At 37.5% G+C, this 18,196-nt stretch overlaps 1 pseudogene; it reads right to left on the minus strand.

Moving 5' to 3' along the window:
* Window positions 1–776: 776 nt before the first annotated feature.
* Window positions 777–13,865, minus strand: LOC102482952 (thyroid transcription factor 1-associated protein 26-like; annotated as a pseudogene).
* Between the last annotated feature and the right edge of the window lie 4,331 nt (window positions 13,866–18,196).

Genomic DNA, 18,196 nt, shown 5'->3' on the forward strand with positions numbered 1-18,196 from the left:
GATTGTTGATGTAAAGAAAAACACCACTCCTTTGGTGGCAGGAGCACTGGTAGTAAAAAAAAAAACAAAAACAAAAAAACCCAACATAATAATAGGTTAAAAGGCTTGAAAACTGGTGGTTTAAAAAAATGAGAAATATTGTAATACGATGAGGATAGTAGTACAATCCCTAAATGACATGATTTAGAAAGCTTCTGGATTGGTAAAAATATTGAAGTTCTGGAAGGTAATATAATTTATTAAACAAATCAGGATGCTTCTGAGAATAAACTGGAGCTACTTTTCATTTAATCTGGACATAGATGGTTAAGTAGTTAGATTGTGAAGTTTAACAAGAACAACAACAAAATTAAAATTCCAGTCCTTCCACTTACTAGTTATATGGTATTGGGAAGGTTATCCTCTCAGTCTTTTTGTACCGGTACAATGAGCTTATTAATTGTTACCTCATAAAGCCACTGATTCTAAGTGGGAGATAGAAACCCCAGTTACTTTCAGAGTAAGTTGAATAGAAAGAATGCTTCACTTTAACAGAAGAGGGTTAACAGAAGATCAGTAGCAAGCAGTGATGAGAACTCACATAACGCAGCAATTGCTGTCAATCAGGAGTGGCTATTCTTTAGGGCTGAGACACAGAACTCAGGAAAAGCCAGTGCAATTTGGAAAATGGTTCCTGATGGTACCAGAAAGGCCCTCTGTATGGAAGTGCTTTCCAATGGCACTTGGATGTGAAGCTATCTGACGGTACTGGGGAAAGTGTTTGGTCACTAGGGCTCTTAGCCGTGCAGGCAGTAGGAGCCAGATGCTGACCTACAGGTGCCTAGCCAGAAGAGCAGCCCAGCTGTGGAAGGAGAGCCTTCTTCTCCTTCAGTGTCCATCCAACAGCCTCTACTGACAAAGCATAACTTAGTGACATTTGTGAAGGAAAAATACTTCAAGGGTTCAGTTTTAATTTTTCAGAATAAGGAATGATGGGTAGACTTGGAACTGAGTGGCAATATGATAAATAGCACAAGCACACTAGAATCTCATGAGGCACTTTACTGTGCATGTTTACTACACTAACATTGAGTTTGTTTAGCACTGTGCCTGGAATATTGTAAATGGTATGTAAATAAATACATTTTATACTATAATGATGCCCTCTATAGATCCCATTCTAGTTTTATTATCAAATAAATGAAGGCTAACATAAATGACAAGAGATGTAAAACAGTGGATTATGTTCTGGTTAACATAGTAACTATTTTCTGTAGAACTAAAAAAGAAAATTAATAAAAAGAAAAAGACAGAAAGGACAGTTATTTGCCTCAGATAGTTTAGAGAGCACCCTGACCTGTGATTATTTTTTAAAAGAGAAGTAAAAGCCTCTTAAATAGCAATAAGACTTTTGCTAAAGCCCTAACTTAGGAAAGTCCAAGTTTAGAAAATTTCATATTCAAATGAAACATATTTCCTATTTAATAAAGATGTTTTCCCATTGAAACTTCATCACCTTTTTACATCAAATGTGTCTGTGTGGTAATCCTATTAATCCTCAGTGCTCTTGGGAGGCAAAAGTATAGAATTATTCATCCCATTTTACACTGCCCTTACATCAAATAATTGGTTTAATATCATGCTGTTAAAGCCAAGTTCTCTACTTTTTATTTTTCTTACTCCTAGCAATAGACTAGCTATTTTGGATACAGAATCATAATATTTCTTACTTTGGTGCATGATTTTTTTATGCTATTTTATTGATGCTTTTCATACCCATTGTGTGTTTTAGTCTCCCAAATTACTAATTCAAAGTTTAAACAGTAGGGTTTTGTATTTATTCTATTTGTCATGTCTTCACCTGTGTTCTTCATCGTAGTCTAAATTCAATCTTCATTAACTGTAATAGTTGACTCCCACATAATGTTTATTTGTTTCTCCTCAGAATTAGTCTTTTATACGAAGCTATATGTCTTGACATCTCATTAAATTAGATTTACAGCCTCCCATATCACTTTCTTTTCTTAGTAATTTCTTTAAATATTACCTGTTTTCCAAAACTTCTTGTAAGGATATGTAATGGCTATGTTAGATCAAACATGTCAATCATCTATACTTTTTATTATGGAAAATTTATTTTCTTGGATATCCGAATTGCATAATACAAAATTTAAGAGCCTCCCTCTGTCACGATTTTTAAAAAAATATTTTTCTTGAACCATGGGTTGATCTTTAAATCTCTTCTCTACCATTAGCTCAGTTCACTTTTATGTAAGTAGTTATTTATGTGTGTGTGCTTTATTTTTGTCACATCAATGAAAAGATTTAAACTTTGAAATGAAGAGACCAGACAGCAGCACAGTGAGGAAGGCCCCACATGAGAAAGATCCTAAAAAAAAAAAAGAAAGGTCCTGGGTTCATATTCTGGGACCTCCCTGAGCATGCCCGTGATCTGGCTTGGCTGAGATGGAGGAGCCTACAGCTTAAAGACATGCAGAGGTGACTCTCTCTCTCATGGGAGAAATACATAAATAAACTTTATTTTAAAAAATGGAGATTAAAAGCCTGGAACTTGTGCTATGTCAAGTAAATTTACCTTTTTTGGAATATCTTGTTTCACTACATATCTGTATGAAATGAAATGCTTATTAAATATAGTTTTGTGGGAAATAGTGGATTTGAGAATTTAGTATTTCACATTCTACTTCTTCATGAAATTTTTATTTATTGTTTTAAAAAATGTTCTAAAAGGAAATTGTTAATGATAAATATCAGAACCAATTCTAGGTCTAAACACTGGAACATTCGCCTGTACAATCTAGTACCTTTTTATATAACTTTCACTGTCATGTTTTAGAGAATACACAGAAAATCTTATTAAAAGAAAAATAGCTGGATATTTTATATGTAGAATAATTTAGCAATCCAGTTTATGTTGAGAAATTTCATTGTCAGAAGTCATCCACTACATATACAAAAAACCCAATGAACAGTCTGCAGATATTTAACCCTTAAAGACAAAATGTCTACTTTATTTTTTCTTGTGTTTTTTGCAGAAGATACTCCATTTGTAACCTCAAGTTTGATTGGCCCTTTTTAGTCTTTTTGCTAAGTTTTAAATATTTCCATTTTATTTTCTGAGCTGCTTCTTGCTCTTGTTTTCATCTCTCACATTCTTGTTTCTTAGCAGCATTCTTAGCTTGTACCTGTTCATATTCTTCCTGTGATTTTTGATTTGATGCTTTCTTTGCAATAGTAATGGAATTAACTGGTTGGCTACACTGTACAGCTGAGGCTGGTGAACACTGCCTTGCTCTTCAGACCTAGACTGGTTAGTGCTATGTTGTTTTTCAATCAAAAACAGATCAACTGATTTTTCTGACAAAGGCTTGTCAACTTTCCTCAGTTGCTTCCTGAGTCTTTCCTCTTTGACTAAATAGAGATGTTTCAGATGATCTGGGTATCAGTCTGTGAAGTGGGCTTCCTGTGATGTTTGAGCTTTCTTTCATAATTTCCTGAAATTTTGCTGAATCTTTTTTCTTTGGAATGCAGTCTTGTGCCTTGCTAATGCTTCTCATGAAGGCTTGCAGATTGTGAGGCTACCGCACACTCTGTTTCTTATTCTTATTCTTGAATCAGACCCAAGAATCCTTTTGCTGTGAGTCCCAAAACTCCCAGTCTTCCACAGTCATTTTTCTAAAGCACCTGGTCTTAAACACTCTTCTGGAATGTAAAGAATCTCCTCTCTTTCAGATAGCTTTACAGCTGCCACATTTGTGTATTCTCTTCTCTAAAATAACTTTTCCACACTCTCTATTTATGCAATTCCCAACTATACTTATGGTTTAGCTCAGATCTTTCCCTTCCTTAAAACCTTCTCTGTTCTCCCCAGTGAACTATCCCTTAAACTCTTATATAGCTTATTATTCTTATTGTTGGTTTTAGTCATTTTACAAATGACATTTACTGCCTTGTACTCTTATACTCTAAGGTGTCATTTCAGGAAATAATAGATACATATGCTTTAATGGCCCCCTTGAAAATGTTAAGTCCATAATACTTATTATGGTTCAAGGTAGTTTGTCAATAGCTGTGTATTGATTCATTAAAACAAATGTTTTTTGAATTTGCATGTAGCACCTGCTACATACCAGGTGCTGTTTCAGTGTGGGGGAAGAAAACACCAGGTGAAGAGGGTATTCCTCATGGAATTCTCTGTCTAATAGTGAGGCAGATATGCAAATAAATATTTGAAATAGTAGGGTCTAGTTTAAATTCAGTGCTATGGGGGAAAGGGAAGCTTGAATTGCAAATTGAGAAGGTTTGGTGGAAGAACAGCTAACATTTGAACTGAATCTGAACATAAATGACCTGGAAATTAATTTAAGCAGAGAAAAATGGGTGTGTGAAGTTGTTTCCTCAAAAGCAACACCTCTATTGCAGCAACTGAATCTTTCTAGTACCATAAGTTAAAGATTTTAGCCTCGGGACCAGCAGTTAGCATAATGGCTATGTCGCTGGACTCCCACGTAGTAGACCGCAGTTCGAGTCCTGGACCCGGTGGCTTAAACTCAAGCTGGGTGCGTGTGCGTGCGCGCCCATGATCCCAAGAGGAGAATGGAGGAGAAGGGACTGTGGTGTGACCATCCCCCTGGGGAGTGATTTCTTGCTTTTTCTCTCTCTGTCTCTCTCTGTCTGTCTGGCGAGCACACGCATCCTATAGCAAAAACCTCTCCCCCAAAAAAAAAAAAAAGATTTTAGCCTCTAGAACAGTGAAATTTTAGGGGACAGTTGGTGGCATGGTGGTTGCAATGCTGGACTTTTACATGGACAGCTTGGTTTGATCTCAGATCAGTGGTTTGGAGGTCATACTGGGTACATGTACATGTGTACCCAGAATCCCGGGAAGAGAATAGAAGAGAGAGGATTGTCGTGTGGCCCTTCTCCCTGGAGGGTAGTTTCTCATTTTCCTCTCACTGTGTCTCTGTTTCTCTCAGGTGAGCACCCATGCCTTATGACAAAAAAAACTTTAAAAAAAAAAAAAGAGTGAAACTTTAGCATCAGAACACTTTAGCATGCTTTTGTAGAATGGACAAATCCCATGTGTTATGAATTGTAGTGATTGAATCTTAAAGGCAACATTCTCAAGACTAGATTAAGGATGTCTTGCAAGACCCACTGAATTCTAGCTCTTCTGAGGGGTGCATTTTTGTAAGACGTGGTTGTTAGAAAAGAGAGCACTGCCAAAGCTCTTCCTCTTTGTGTGCACCTGCCATCCTCTGCTTCTGACAGCCCAGTACCAGGCCTACACCTTTGGATTTGCCAGCCGCCAGAATTGTGTCAATAAATCCCTATTTATACATCACTCAGCCTCAGGTATTTCTGTCAGTAATGCAATAACAGATGAACTCATGTCTTTGCATCTGAAGTCATCTTATTTATTTATTTATTTTAAAAGACAGGGTCTTGCCCTTGTGATCCTCCTGTCTGAAGGTCTCTCGCTGGGACTACATGTGCTGTCTCGTACTTGGCTTTTTCTTTTTTTAGGATAAAAAGAAAAATCTATTTATTATTATTATTTTGAATTTGTCATAGGACATGTATACTCACCAGAGAGAGACAGAGAGAGAAAGAGAGAATGTGAGGAAGCAAGCTTCCAGGTCCATGTGAAAGTTCAGCATGCTAACCACCACGCCACCTACTGGCCCTTTCTTGGCTCTTTCCAGGACAGGATCTCACTATATTTGCCTGGACAAGCCTCAAGCTCATGATCCTCCTGCCTTAGTCTCCTGAGATGCTGGAAGTACAGGTGTGCATGCCTCTGCAGCCAGCCTTTAGGATGGACAGATTTTGGCCTCCCATGTGGTCTCATCCCGAGAAGCACCATTACAACTGGCCCTTAAAATCATCTTGATCCTAAATATGTGCAAATACTGACAAGAATCTTATAGGTATGTGATATTATTACAGAGGAAACAAGCACATGCAGTATAAACTTTTTTAAAACAGACAAATGGAATAAATATCTCCTTTGTAATGTTTCATAAAGATTAACACTAGATGGTAAAGTGTATTTTAATGTCAAAATATTTTCAGAGACTTGTTAAGATCAAATTGATTTTCAAAGCTTTTAATCTTGAGCAAAATTGGAGTGAGGTTTTATTTTTTTTTCTAATAAACACGATAACTCTTGGTACTGTGATAAAAGCTCTGAATAAGTGCTGTGAATGCCAGTGGAAGTTTGAGGCAAGGTACCCCTCAACAACTTGCCACATAGGCCCTCCTGCTGTAGTGTCTGTAAGTGCAGCTCTACAAGTACATGCTGTATTAGAGTGGATGATGAATTTAAAACAAGTGGGTACACTCGCCCTAGCCCAAATTAAGCCTTGTTCTAAAGTTGCTATAGCAACATTATCTGCACCAAATGTCCTGCTCTAAAAAATAATTGGAACCATTTCCTGTTATTTAGGGAGAAAAATAAAATTACTATTAATTTTTTGTATCCTACTGCACATAATGTATTATTTCTTATGCATATTTTAAAAACACATGAGTGAGTGTATACCTTTGACATAATTACAACATTAAAATCAAGAAAAATAAGAAAAATAGATTTGCAGACAAAATATGACATACCTATGTGTTAAATAAAATAGTTGAAAACAACATCTACTTTTTTTTAAAGTATTTATTTCTTCTGAGAAAGGGACAGACAGAGAGATACAGAGAGATACCCTCAACAGGTTCTTCGTGCCACAACCCTCCCCTCAGCCTCAGAGAGCGTCAGTCATGGGCATGTATACACTGAGCCCGGTGTGTGCAGGGAGAATCTGGACACAAACCCTGGACCTTCTCATATGACCTCAGCATTTTAGAGCTTTGTATTGCATCTGTGCCACCATGTTTGGCCACTTTATTATTTTCTTAAATAACACTGAGGAGTAGAGAGCCATGAATAGTTCCTTTGGGCTTTGTAACTATAAATTATTTACTCGTTTTTAGGTTTTTATTATAGTGCGATCACCAGAGAGGGGCAGTGGGAGGGAAAGTGACACATCACACTCCCTGCCCCCCCCACCCCCCCGAGAATGGCAGCCCTTTCCCCTTCTCTTCTATTTTCCTCCTGGGATTTTGGGCATGTATACACATGTGCCCAGTGTGAGTCTCAAGCCTCTAGGTCCAGGGGTTTAACCATAGTTGGCCATGTGGGAGTCCAATACCTAAACCACTATGCCAGTTGCTGGCCCCTAAATACTCCCCTTACCTTTTTTGGAGTATAAACAAATTTCTTCAAAATTTGGAAAAAGTTGAGGAACATCTGATGTTTTCCAGTTATTGACAGTATAGTAAAAAAATACATTCAGATGACATAAAACACATGACATGTTAAGAAACATAGAGGTCTAAAATTTTTTGTGAGCGTAACTCAAAGCAACATACATTTCAATTTTGCCACAAAAGCCTACAGGAGGTACTAAATCTTTAAGTCCAGATGCAGTTCTTTCTGAAAATGATTTTACGTCAAACTATCAACAAATCATTTTCATAAGAAATGATTAGGAGATATTGTAACATTTAGGAACAGCAAAGACTCACATAAAGAAAAATAACCTCTACAACAACATATTTATTGTCTGTAAACATGTGAATATGTGTTTTATATTTTTATCTGACATTTTAATACAATTTTTACGTTATATTCTTAGTTTCAAAAGGACACGTTCTCTCAATGTATTTTATTTATTTATTTAAGTTTCTTTATTTTCTCCTTGAGTGAGAGAGACAGAATGAGAGAGAGAGAGACACACACACACACATTACCCCAAGCAGAGTTTTCATGCTGTGATCCACCTCCGTCTTCAGCCAGCTATGGGTCATGGATATTGGGTACTCCCTGACACACTCATGGAGGTTTCTGGATTTGAACCAAGAACCTTCCCCTATGGATTGTCTGCAGAACACTGCATCAACATCTGGTCCCTGGAATTTTTATTCTAATGTGTCATTTTATGCTTCATTATATCTGAGCGGAAGTTTTAGTTGTTTGTCCTTGACTTTATTTGTGAGTCACAAGTTGTACAGCTAAGAATATTTTCTTGGGCATTTGAGGAGGTAAAGAATACTTTTTTCAGTATATTAATTAGGCTTTCCTGTTTAATAACCTAGACTTTAAAACAAAAGTGACATATTCTTGGAAACAAGAAAAAAACACATAAATAAGCTGCAATATTTTGGAGAATGCTTAAATCAATTTATTTGTCAAGCAAAAACATTGATATGTTCAGCCTTTTCCCATTTACTCCTCTGCCCCTCTGCCCAGTTGCCATTGCTATTCCTACTAGGGATCAGCCATGCTGAATATGACAGCACAGCTCAAAACAAACATGAACAAAGACTATCAGTCACTTGGACTTTGGTTTTAAACGATGTTTAGGAACCAGTGTTGCAGTCAGTGGCTCCTTTCTCACCTCTTATATTAGATGCTGACCATCACTTTGATGGTTGTAGCTTTGCCACACAGACTCACACACACACGCACACACACACACACACACACACACACACGCATATACAGACACCACATTCATTTTCTCTGAAAGGAACTTAAAGTTGGCATGGAAACTGGGAGAAAAAAATAAGATTGAATTAAACTTCCACCAAAAGGCTATGTTGCGACTATTCAATATCAATTCTTTTATAATTATATTACATTACAATTATAATTAAACTTATAATTAGGCCTACAAAGCCCTTACTTCCAAATAAAGTCATATTCTGAGGTTCTGGGTAGACAGGAATTCTACTGTACTTAGTCCACATAATTTTAGAAAAAAATATGGTCTAGTGTAGGCTTTTAAAAGCAGTTCCAGAGACATAAATACCCGTGAATATCTTTTAATCATAGTTTACTAAACAGTGTCTTTCTCACCTTTTCAATGGTGTCACCCCAACACCAGAACACTTCTTTCATTGCCAAGTACAGCAGCCCTCAAGAGTAGAATTTATGGGGGGTAGGGGTGGAGTAAAGGGGTAATGTATGCGGCCGACGAGTAGGTAGGGGTATCATGTGGGTGTTCTCCTGATTATAAACATACAGCTTACTACATGTATTCCCCTCCACCCACACCTGTGCCCACTTGACTGTCATGGAGCCATGGTGAAAAAAACTTGAAATTAAAACATGATGATTTTAGAAGACACATTGAATTAAACAGGGACAGCTTATCCATTCGAGGAGCAGAGTCCTTGTATAAAAAATTTCAGTGCCATCTCCTCAAGAGGAAGAGTGTAGGAGTGAGGTAGAGGAGGCTACGAAGGGGAGGACAAGAGAAAGAGATCACTTCTTCTATCTAAATGTTTTATTTTTCTATTTTTTCCATTGATAAAAGTAGTTATTCTCAAAAGTTTGCTTCAGTGAACTACTGAATCACTAACATCTGTGTTCTTTGTTGAAAAAGCCAATTTCTGGCCCTTAATTCTGGATCTGCTCAGTCAGAATGGGCAGAGCCTGGGAATCTGCATTTCCTACAGTATTAATCAAGTGATGATCCTAAGCACGGTAATGTTGGAGAAACACAATAGTAGGGTTTGGATTGGATTTAAGGTGTATATTTTCAGGAAGGTTAAAGATTTAATATCACATAGATTAGTTTTATTAGAAGAACGAAGGTTATGATTTTCAAGTGAGTGACATCCTGAGTCCAGAATTACTGGGATCTAGCCCAGTTCTGGCAGGATCCCTGTTGAGGCAGAATATGGTCACAAAATCCTTAGTGGTGGAGAGAGGAGAGTTAGAAGGTGGATTGAGGAGACGAGTAGGAACAGAAAAGAAAAAAGAATAGTAATAGCAAAGAAAATCCTTGCCTCAATGACAGCTTTATGTAAAGCTAGTTTGGTGCCTAAAAAGGAATAGTTTCCTGTCCTCTTCTCCCTCCTTCCAACAGCCAGCATTCTCATACTGGGTGTTAATGGCTAGGCTTCGATGGGTTAATCTGGAAACAGAACTGTCATTTATAATTCCATCTCCAGAGGGAAAAAAAAATTTTCATTTATAGAGTAACTTTCAGAGGAATTGGGGGGACACATTTGTGGAGTAATTACTCTTCAAAATCAGAGATTGGGCTGTATTTTACGCATAGTATTAGTGCAGCATCCTGTAATTACCTTGCTAAAATATTGAAACTATTTTCTAATCATTTTGAGAATGTGTAACTTATTTCTAGCTACTTAATGTTGCATAATGAAGACAATTTTTTTCATCAACATTTGAAAACTATTACCTAAAAGGAATGTTAGTATTGCTTCCAGGTGAGAGTGGCTTATATAGAGATAGAAAAATAGTTACTGCCATTTTCAGAATATTGTCAGCTGCTGGAAAGAAAAAATAGGCTATTTGAACTCTGGGTAGTTTAGGAAAATCTGAAGAATTAATTCCCTCACGAAGTCTCAGAAAGAACAGTGATAACTGACTTGGAATGATAAAATGAACTGCATATATTCAGTTTCTTTTAGATAATTGATCAAGTTTTGGAACTGCAGTGATTTTTTTCTTCCTATTCCAGTGAATTTTCCTAGTCATCTGAATGAATTGAGTGCAAAGCAAATGAGAAAGGCAACTTTGCAAAGCCTGTACCTTCGCCATACATTTATTACATTTCTTTAATAAAAATCTGTGCTCACCCAGATGAGAATCTCAGGTTTTCTCTTATCAGGAAAAAGAAAAAAACTTGATATGCATTCACAACCTGGTATGTTTTCCTTGTTAGAGAACTTATCACTTTAGCATTTGATTAAGTTGAACTTTATTTCTAGCCTTGTGATTAAAAACAAAAGTCAACAAGAACTGTTTTTAAAGGATATGTTTATCATTGTCATAATCAATACATCTCTCGTATTGAGTATTGCAACATTTATGAATGAAATCGTCAGTGTTCCTTTTCACATTCTACAATTTCTTCTATTCTGGTTTTGAGCATAAAAATGCCATATACACTGAGGTTTTCACTAATTAAGTTCATTCAAGTACAGTCAGCATCAGGTGAATATTTTGTATACATGACATGAGCTTTCCTTTAACCAGAAAGCAACATGCATAGAAAAATCTCACAGACTGTGAAGTCACTGGAATAAAGCAGGGACTCAGAATCTGGATCTTCTATCTTTTTGTCAGAGTGACCTTGGGCAAATAATTTCTCCAAGCTTCAAAGTCTTCATCCACAATGAAACACTGTTTTAAACACTCAGCAAAGTATTTCCTGAACTATTCCTGCCACATAATGATCACTTACTAAATCTTTGTTCTTTTCCTGTTTTTTTTTTTTTTTTTCTTTTTTTCACTTCTGAACACCTCTCTCAAACAGCAATATCAGCTGTCACAAGCATCTCAAATGCCTGGCTGGCAGATTGTAAGCAGATCAGAATTGGTTGGAGCCTAGGCGGAGGGTAATGATCCACAGTCAAACTCTTAATGGAGCAGTAACAGTAACAAGGTGATAGGAAAAGAAATCATTGCTAGATCATTTATGATGTAATGTACAGGTAAAAGCAAATCAATCTTTAACAAGGATATTAAGGTAGGTAGTCAGTCAGATATGAGCAGGAAGGGAAGGACACCGTCCATGGGAAACACCCCAAACTGCCTTTTATATAGTTTTGTGGCTGGCAACATCAGGCTCCTGGAGATGGCGGCACTGAGGAGCTTGTATAACTTGGAGTATGCTCAGTACTGAAGCTGGGGAGTTTACATAACTTGAAGGGACCTTAGGTAACTTGGAGCATGCTTTAGTACCATACTTGGATACCCTCAAGTAACCTCTAGCTCATTAACATTTTATTTGTATCAGCTATTGCGAAATTTTTATAACAAGGACCGTCTGACCCTGTACTGAGATAAAAGGTGAGGAGCCGAGATATAAAATCACACAGCTCAGAAACCTCAACGCTGGTATCCACCTTCAGAACCAATCCGCTCAGGGGTATACTTTCGTATTTCCTTGATTTGTACTTTCATTTCACCCTGCTATAATGTTATTCCACATACATAGTATGTTTCTTGGCTGAATTCTTTCTTCCAAGAAGACAAGAACTGAGTTATTTGTCTCCATGCTAACAAGGACAGACACAATCTTGGCACTTCTTTGTTTGCTTCTTATGTCAACCTTGTGAAATTAAATCAATAATCTTTCTCCTTACAAGGGAAAAACGAGGTTCAGAAAGTTGATGTAACTTGCCTAAAGCAATATATAGTAGTATATTGTGGAGCAGAAATAACACATGGTTATTTGATTTGACTTTGCTAACACAGTGATCCATACCAGTGAGTGTCAGCAAATTATCTGTTGTTCATGCTAAAAAATTATCAGGATCAAGCTCTCAGATTCAAAACTTATCTTTAAATCAATGGTACACATAGAAATGTAAAGTATTATATGCATTAAAGCAGAATAGGAACATTAACTTTGCAATCAGACAACACTAGGTTTTAATCCTGACTTGGCCATTGGCTACATATGTATTACGAGGTGAATTGCTAAACTTGTTAAGCTCCACTTCCTCAAACAAAAATGGAAATAATAATGGTATCTACTTCATGGAGTTATTTAAAGATGATTTGAAATAATGCTTATAAAACACAAAATGGTACCTGACACATAATTATCAATTTATTGTGAGCCGTAATAAGAAACTGCAGTTTCAAAGTGTTTCACAGAATTGGAATTAATGACTTCTTGCATCAGAATCCCTGAGGATCTTGTTAAATACGATTCCTAGGCTAAGCTCCACACCTAATGAATAGAATATCTGGGCAGTGGGAATTTGATTTTTAACGAGTTACCCAGGCATAGTTGAAATTGGCTACTGATATTAGACATCATCCATTCACTACTCTCTTGGTAACTAAACCCTGATATCCATCTGAGGGATTACATTTCCCCCACTCTCAGCTATTTTTTCTTTTGGTAGAACATCCAACCTGGTATCTGATTGACATCTTCCAGGCTATGGAAACTGGGATCAATCTGTACCAAGCAAAGCTAGTGGGAGGCAATTAGACTTTTATTAGGAAATGATAAGACTCTCTCTGATGGATGTTGAGCTGAAAGGACATAGGCCTGAGAATACTGGCAACTACTTTGTGACCATGAGGTAGATTGGCTGTCTGAGAGTGGAGTCAGAGAGCACAGAGCCAAAAGACAGATGAAGTCTCCTATTGATGGAACCCTAGTCTAACTGTATCTAAAGCCAGACCAACTTTTGCAATTTTCAGTTACTGAGCCAACACATCTCCTTTTTGGTTAGACCATTTTGGGTCGTATTTCTCTTTGTTAGATGATACCTACAGCCCTAGCAAATCAGACATGAATAATTCCTTTGTTAAATGCACACTACACAGGTCTTAATTCCACACCCCTGCCTATCTTAACACATTGGACTGGGTCACATGAGTTCCTTCAAGATTCCTTTTTCCTAGACTGCAGCCACACTAAGCAACCTCCTAGACTGACTTTCTCTAAACTGATACCTGAATTTCAGCCTTAAAGGAAAAACAAAATATGTCCAGAAAGTCCATCTGACTTTTATGCCTGAACTAAACTTGGCTCTGCTAGTCAGAGGTTGCAAGTTAAAAATCTCTAAAGGGACTAAATTGGAAAAATGAGTAAGTAAAACATTTTGAAAGTTAAAAATATGCCACTTACTTCTTAAGCCCAAGAAAAACATTAAGACAAATATTAAATTAAATGTCAAATTTCAATGTTAATAAGAAAATGGGACATGGAGAAATAGAGTATTAGAAGCATCTTGTATCCTTTAAAAGGAGCAGGGGCTACTTGGCTCTAGCCAAAAGTTACCATGTGAGAATTCAGTCCCAGTGATAAGTCAGGCATCATGGATTTTATATGAAATCTCCTGTTTTTAAAATATTATCCCATTCTGTTACTATGTTGTTAACAGAAATACCTCAGATGGGGTAATTTATAAAGAAATAGAGGTTTATTTAGCTTGTGGTTTGGTCCAAGGGCTAACTTCTGGTGAAGCTACAACATGGCCAAGGGGAGGATCTTGAGCAGAGCAGTTGTCCGTAAGTTTCTCCTTGTTCTGCTCTTATATCCATGTGACTCTGCCTACTTCAATTCCTCTCATTACATACACACCAGAACTCTTGGGAGCCCCAGCCTAATGACATTATCACATCCAAAGGCCCTACCTTGATACACCTTGAGGGGATTAAGTTTTCACTTAACATCTTTATAATGTGACAAATCTCAACATAGGAACATTTTGGAGACATCCAATAATCTCTCAGTAAGATAAAATTTCAAAACATAAATTTTGGGGGTACAAAGCATTATTCAAACCATAACATTAAGAGTTAATTCAAATTTTAAAAACATATTGTACAGGTTTCTTACAGTGAGGGCCAAACTACACACATGAAGCAGTCTATTATTGTTTGTAGACCTCCTAAGGGGAGGCAGAGGAGTGCTCCCAAGATGTGCAGTGGGGATGGAGGAGTTTTTAAAAATAAAGGGTCCCAGGTTCAGCTGTAGATATAGAAGAGAGAATGAAGAGAAAGTCCATAACTCAACATATCAAGCAAAGAGGAAATGTCTTTATTCCATATGTGGACTACGTTGGAAGCTGGCATTTGGGCACCTTTGGACTACATTGTGCTCTTTGCTCAAATGAGAGCTTCTTCTCAGGCGGCAGGTAGCCTTTATCTCCTGTGATAGTTTTTCTTTATTTTCTTTCTTAGTAAAACTGGTAAGGACTCTGGTTTCTTTCTCTCTAGGGGATGTGATTGCCTGGAAAGCAGGTCCCAGGTGCGTACTGAACTAACCTTACAATCCTAAGGTGGACCAATAGGTCACGTGCCCATTCGATGAACAAATTATATTTCTATACACTTTTAACAGAGTCTCATCTAAATTGTTATCATCTCTTCCTACTCACCACATTTAGTGTCTACTTGTAGATAGTGAAATATCTCGGTAAGTCACAGAGGTCCATTTAGAAAAATGTTGAAAGATTTGGAGGCCTACGACAATTGATACCATATGGTCTTCTTCTCCTTCTTAATAATTGTACGTAGGTGGAAGAAAGCACACAAAATAAAATAAACATCCAAAGCAACCAGGAAAGGAAGAATAAGATCCCAAGGAGGTTGACATGAAACCTTTGGGGAGGGAGATGGTAGATCCTATTTTGCTTTCATACTAATGATAAATTATAAACATATATCTCATGGTTGTCCACTCCTAAATAGTCCATCCCTAATCTATCTTTTACGTTAATTCTCTCCATGTATACACAAGAATTTAGAGCACTGGGCCATTGTTCTGATTTCTAATTCGTGAGCTATTGTTCTATTTCTTTCTATTCCAGGGAAATCAGGAGAACCAAGTTACCAAGAGAGAGCTATTGCTGCGATGATTGGGAGAGGTACCTGCACTAGGAAAGTATCTGCTTCTGGACTAGTTAATGGAGTGCTTAGGAAAAAAAAAATCTCAATGTAAGTTGAAGGGGTAAAGAAGACGAGACTGAAACCAAGGATACCAAGGCAAGAGTTTGGTTATCCAATCATATACAAAATCAATAATTCTTGCCTATGAGAAGAACCAGAGTTCTTCTCTCATTCCTAGCACATGAGAGACTCACTATATGTCTTACAGTTAGGAAGGCCATGCGACTAGCTCTGAGTAATTAAATACAGCTTAGAGTATATAGGATATATAGATAGATAGATATAGATAGATATGTAGATAGATAATATGAGGATTTTACGTACTTTATTATCTTGAAAGAAGACCACGCATCACAGATAGAAAAATCTTATTGGTGTAACCATCATGAGTCAAGGATTCTGAGTTTCCATATGGAAAAGAACCTCATGCTGACAAGAAAAAAAAAAAAAAAAGAACATATTATAATGGGGAAAAAGAAAAAAAGCTTTAGTTGTGTTAAGCCCATGAGATTTCAGAGTGAATTTTTTAGTGCAGCATAGCACAATCTACACTAACTAGCAAAAAGGAATGCTGAGAGAGAGAAAGATGCCTTGTCTCTGGAGCTAGGGGAAAGAAATTAAAAGCAAGGAAGCAACTAGTGATAAACACCATCTTTTTTCTGTCCTCCTGCCTTTCTTTTTTTTTTTTTCTTTTTTTTTTTTTATTAACCAAAAGTTTATCTTCTGCATGAACAAGAGAGACACAGAGGAAAAGACAGAGAGACAGCACCCCAATAGGATCCTGACACTATGATCCATTTCCAGCTTCAGCCAGCCCCAAATCATGGGCACACAAGCAACTGGTGTACTCAAGAAAGTCTCTGGACATGAACCCAGGACCCTCCCATGTGGGTCACCTAGCAGAATGTTGCAGTCCACCACTGTGCCAGCTTCTGGGCCCTCTTGCCTTCCTTTAATCCCTTTATCCACACACACAAAAATGCACCCATTCTGTCAATTTTCAGTTCACACATATGCCAATTTTATAAAATGAAAATAACTGGGAAAGTATGTAAAGTACACAGCTTAGTCTTATGCATAATTTAAATTTTAAAAAATCTTATGTATTCAAATACATTCATGAGAAAAGAGATTAGCATGAAAAGCAGATGAGAAGTTGGTTTTCATCTCTCCTACTTGGTTTTCAATTCTCCTTGGGGAGTTTGCCAAATGTCTTCTTGATAGCTTATCTATACTCTTTTCTTCTGAAGATATCCAAGGTCCTAGGACTTTTTCTACCCTATTAACATCTAAACTCAGAAAACACTAATTAAACTCACTTACTCATTTAGTCTCTAACATACATTGTCTGTGGGGCAGACACTATGCCTGTATTTACCCTCCAAGAAGCTCCTAGGTTGATGAGACAACTTACATGCAAATAAATTCTTTGTGTAAAGAGTGTTGTTAACAGACACCTGCAGAAGAGCAAGGACTAGGAGAAGCAAGAAAGTAGGAGATCTTGGGATGTCAAGAAAAGATTTACTGAGGACATGGTGTTTTTTTGCTCTTTAAAATATTATTCTGTAACATAGTAGGTATCTAATGGAGAGGGGAGAGATTGGAGGCTCACAACTACATGAGTTATGAGGCAATGGAATCATGAATTAGGTGGCAAGAAAGTTGGAGGAGAGGGGACTTGCAGAGATATTAGATTTGAGGAGTGAAGAGGAGGGAGAAGTCTAGGTATATTCTCAAGTCAGTAAGTTTTTTCTACAATGGATTAGTTAGTATTTTCGACTTTGTAAGCTATGTGCAGAGTCTGTTGTCTAGTCTTTTTTTTATAATCTTTAAAAAATGTGAAAGCAGGGTTGAGCAGGTAGCATAGTGGTTAAGGCACTGGATTCCCACATAACTGACCACGGTTCAAGTCCCAGACTTGATGGCTTGAAAATCACGCTGGGGGCATGTTCATCTGTGCCCAAAATCCCAAGAGGAGAATGGAGGAGAAGGGATTGTGGCATGGTCATCCCCTATGGGGAAGGGTGATTTCTCACTCTCTGTCTCTCCCACAAACACATGGGCCCTATGGCAAAAATCTCTGTATAAATAAATATATAAAAATGTAAAAACAAAGGCCAGCAAATGGCATGGTGGTTAAGGTGCTGGACTCCCACATGGGGCTGATTGCATGGTTTGAGTCCTGGACTTAGCAGCTTGAAACCCATGCCAGGCATGTGTATATGCATGCCCCAAATCCTGAGAGTAATATGGAGAAAGGATTGCGGCATGAGCATCCTCCCTGGGCGGGGGTGGGGGTGGGGTGATTTCTTATTTTCCCTCTCACTCTCTCTGTCTCTCTCTGGAGAGTGCACATGCCCTGTGGCAAAATACCTAAAAAACAAAAAACAAAGAAAGAAAGAAAGAAGAAAGAAAGAAAGAAAGAAAAGAAAGAAAGAAAGAAAGAAAGAAAGAAAGAAAGAAAGAAAGAAAGAAAGAAAGAAAGAAAGAAAGAAAGAAAAGTTAAAAACCATTTTTGGTTCGACTCAAGCATATGACCTAAAGATTATAGCTTGACAACCCATTTTCTAGATTAAAACACACCAGTAGGGGGAACCAGCAGTTAGCATAACGGCTATGTCGCTGGACTCCCACGTAGTCGATCACGGTTCGTGTCCTGGACCCGTGACTTAAAACTCACGCAGGGCGCGTGTGCGTGCATGCCCAAGATCCTGAGAGGAGAATGGAGGAAAAGGGATTGCGGTGTGACCATCC

Source organism: Tupaia chinensis, unplaced genomic scaffold (assembly GCF_000334495.1).
Source record: "Tupaia chinensis unplaced genomic scaffold, TupChi_1.0 Scaffold000322_1, whole genome shotgun sequence".
Taxonomy (NCBI): Eukaryota; Metazoa; Chordata; class Mammalia; order Scandentia; family Tupaiidae; genus Tupaia; species Tupaia belangeri.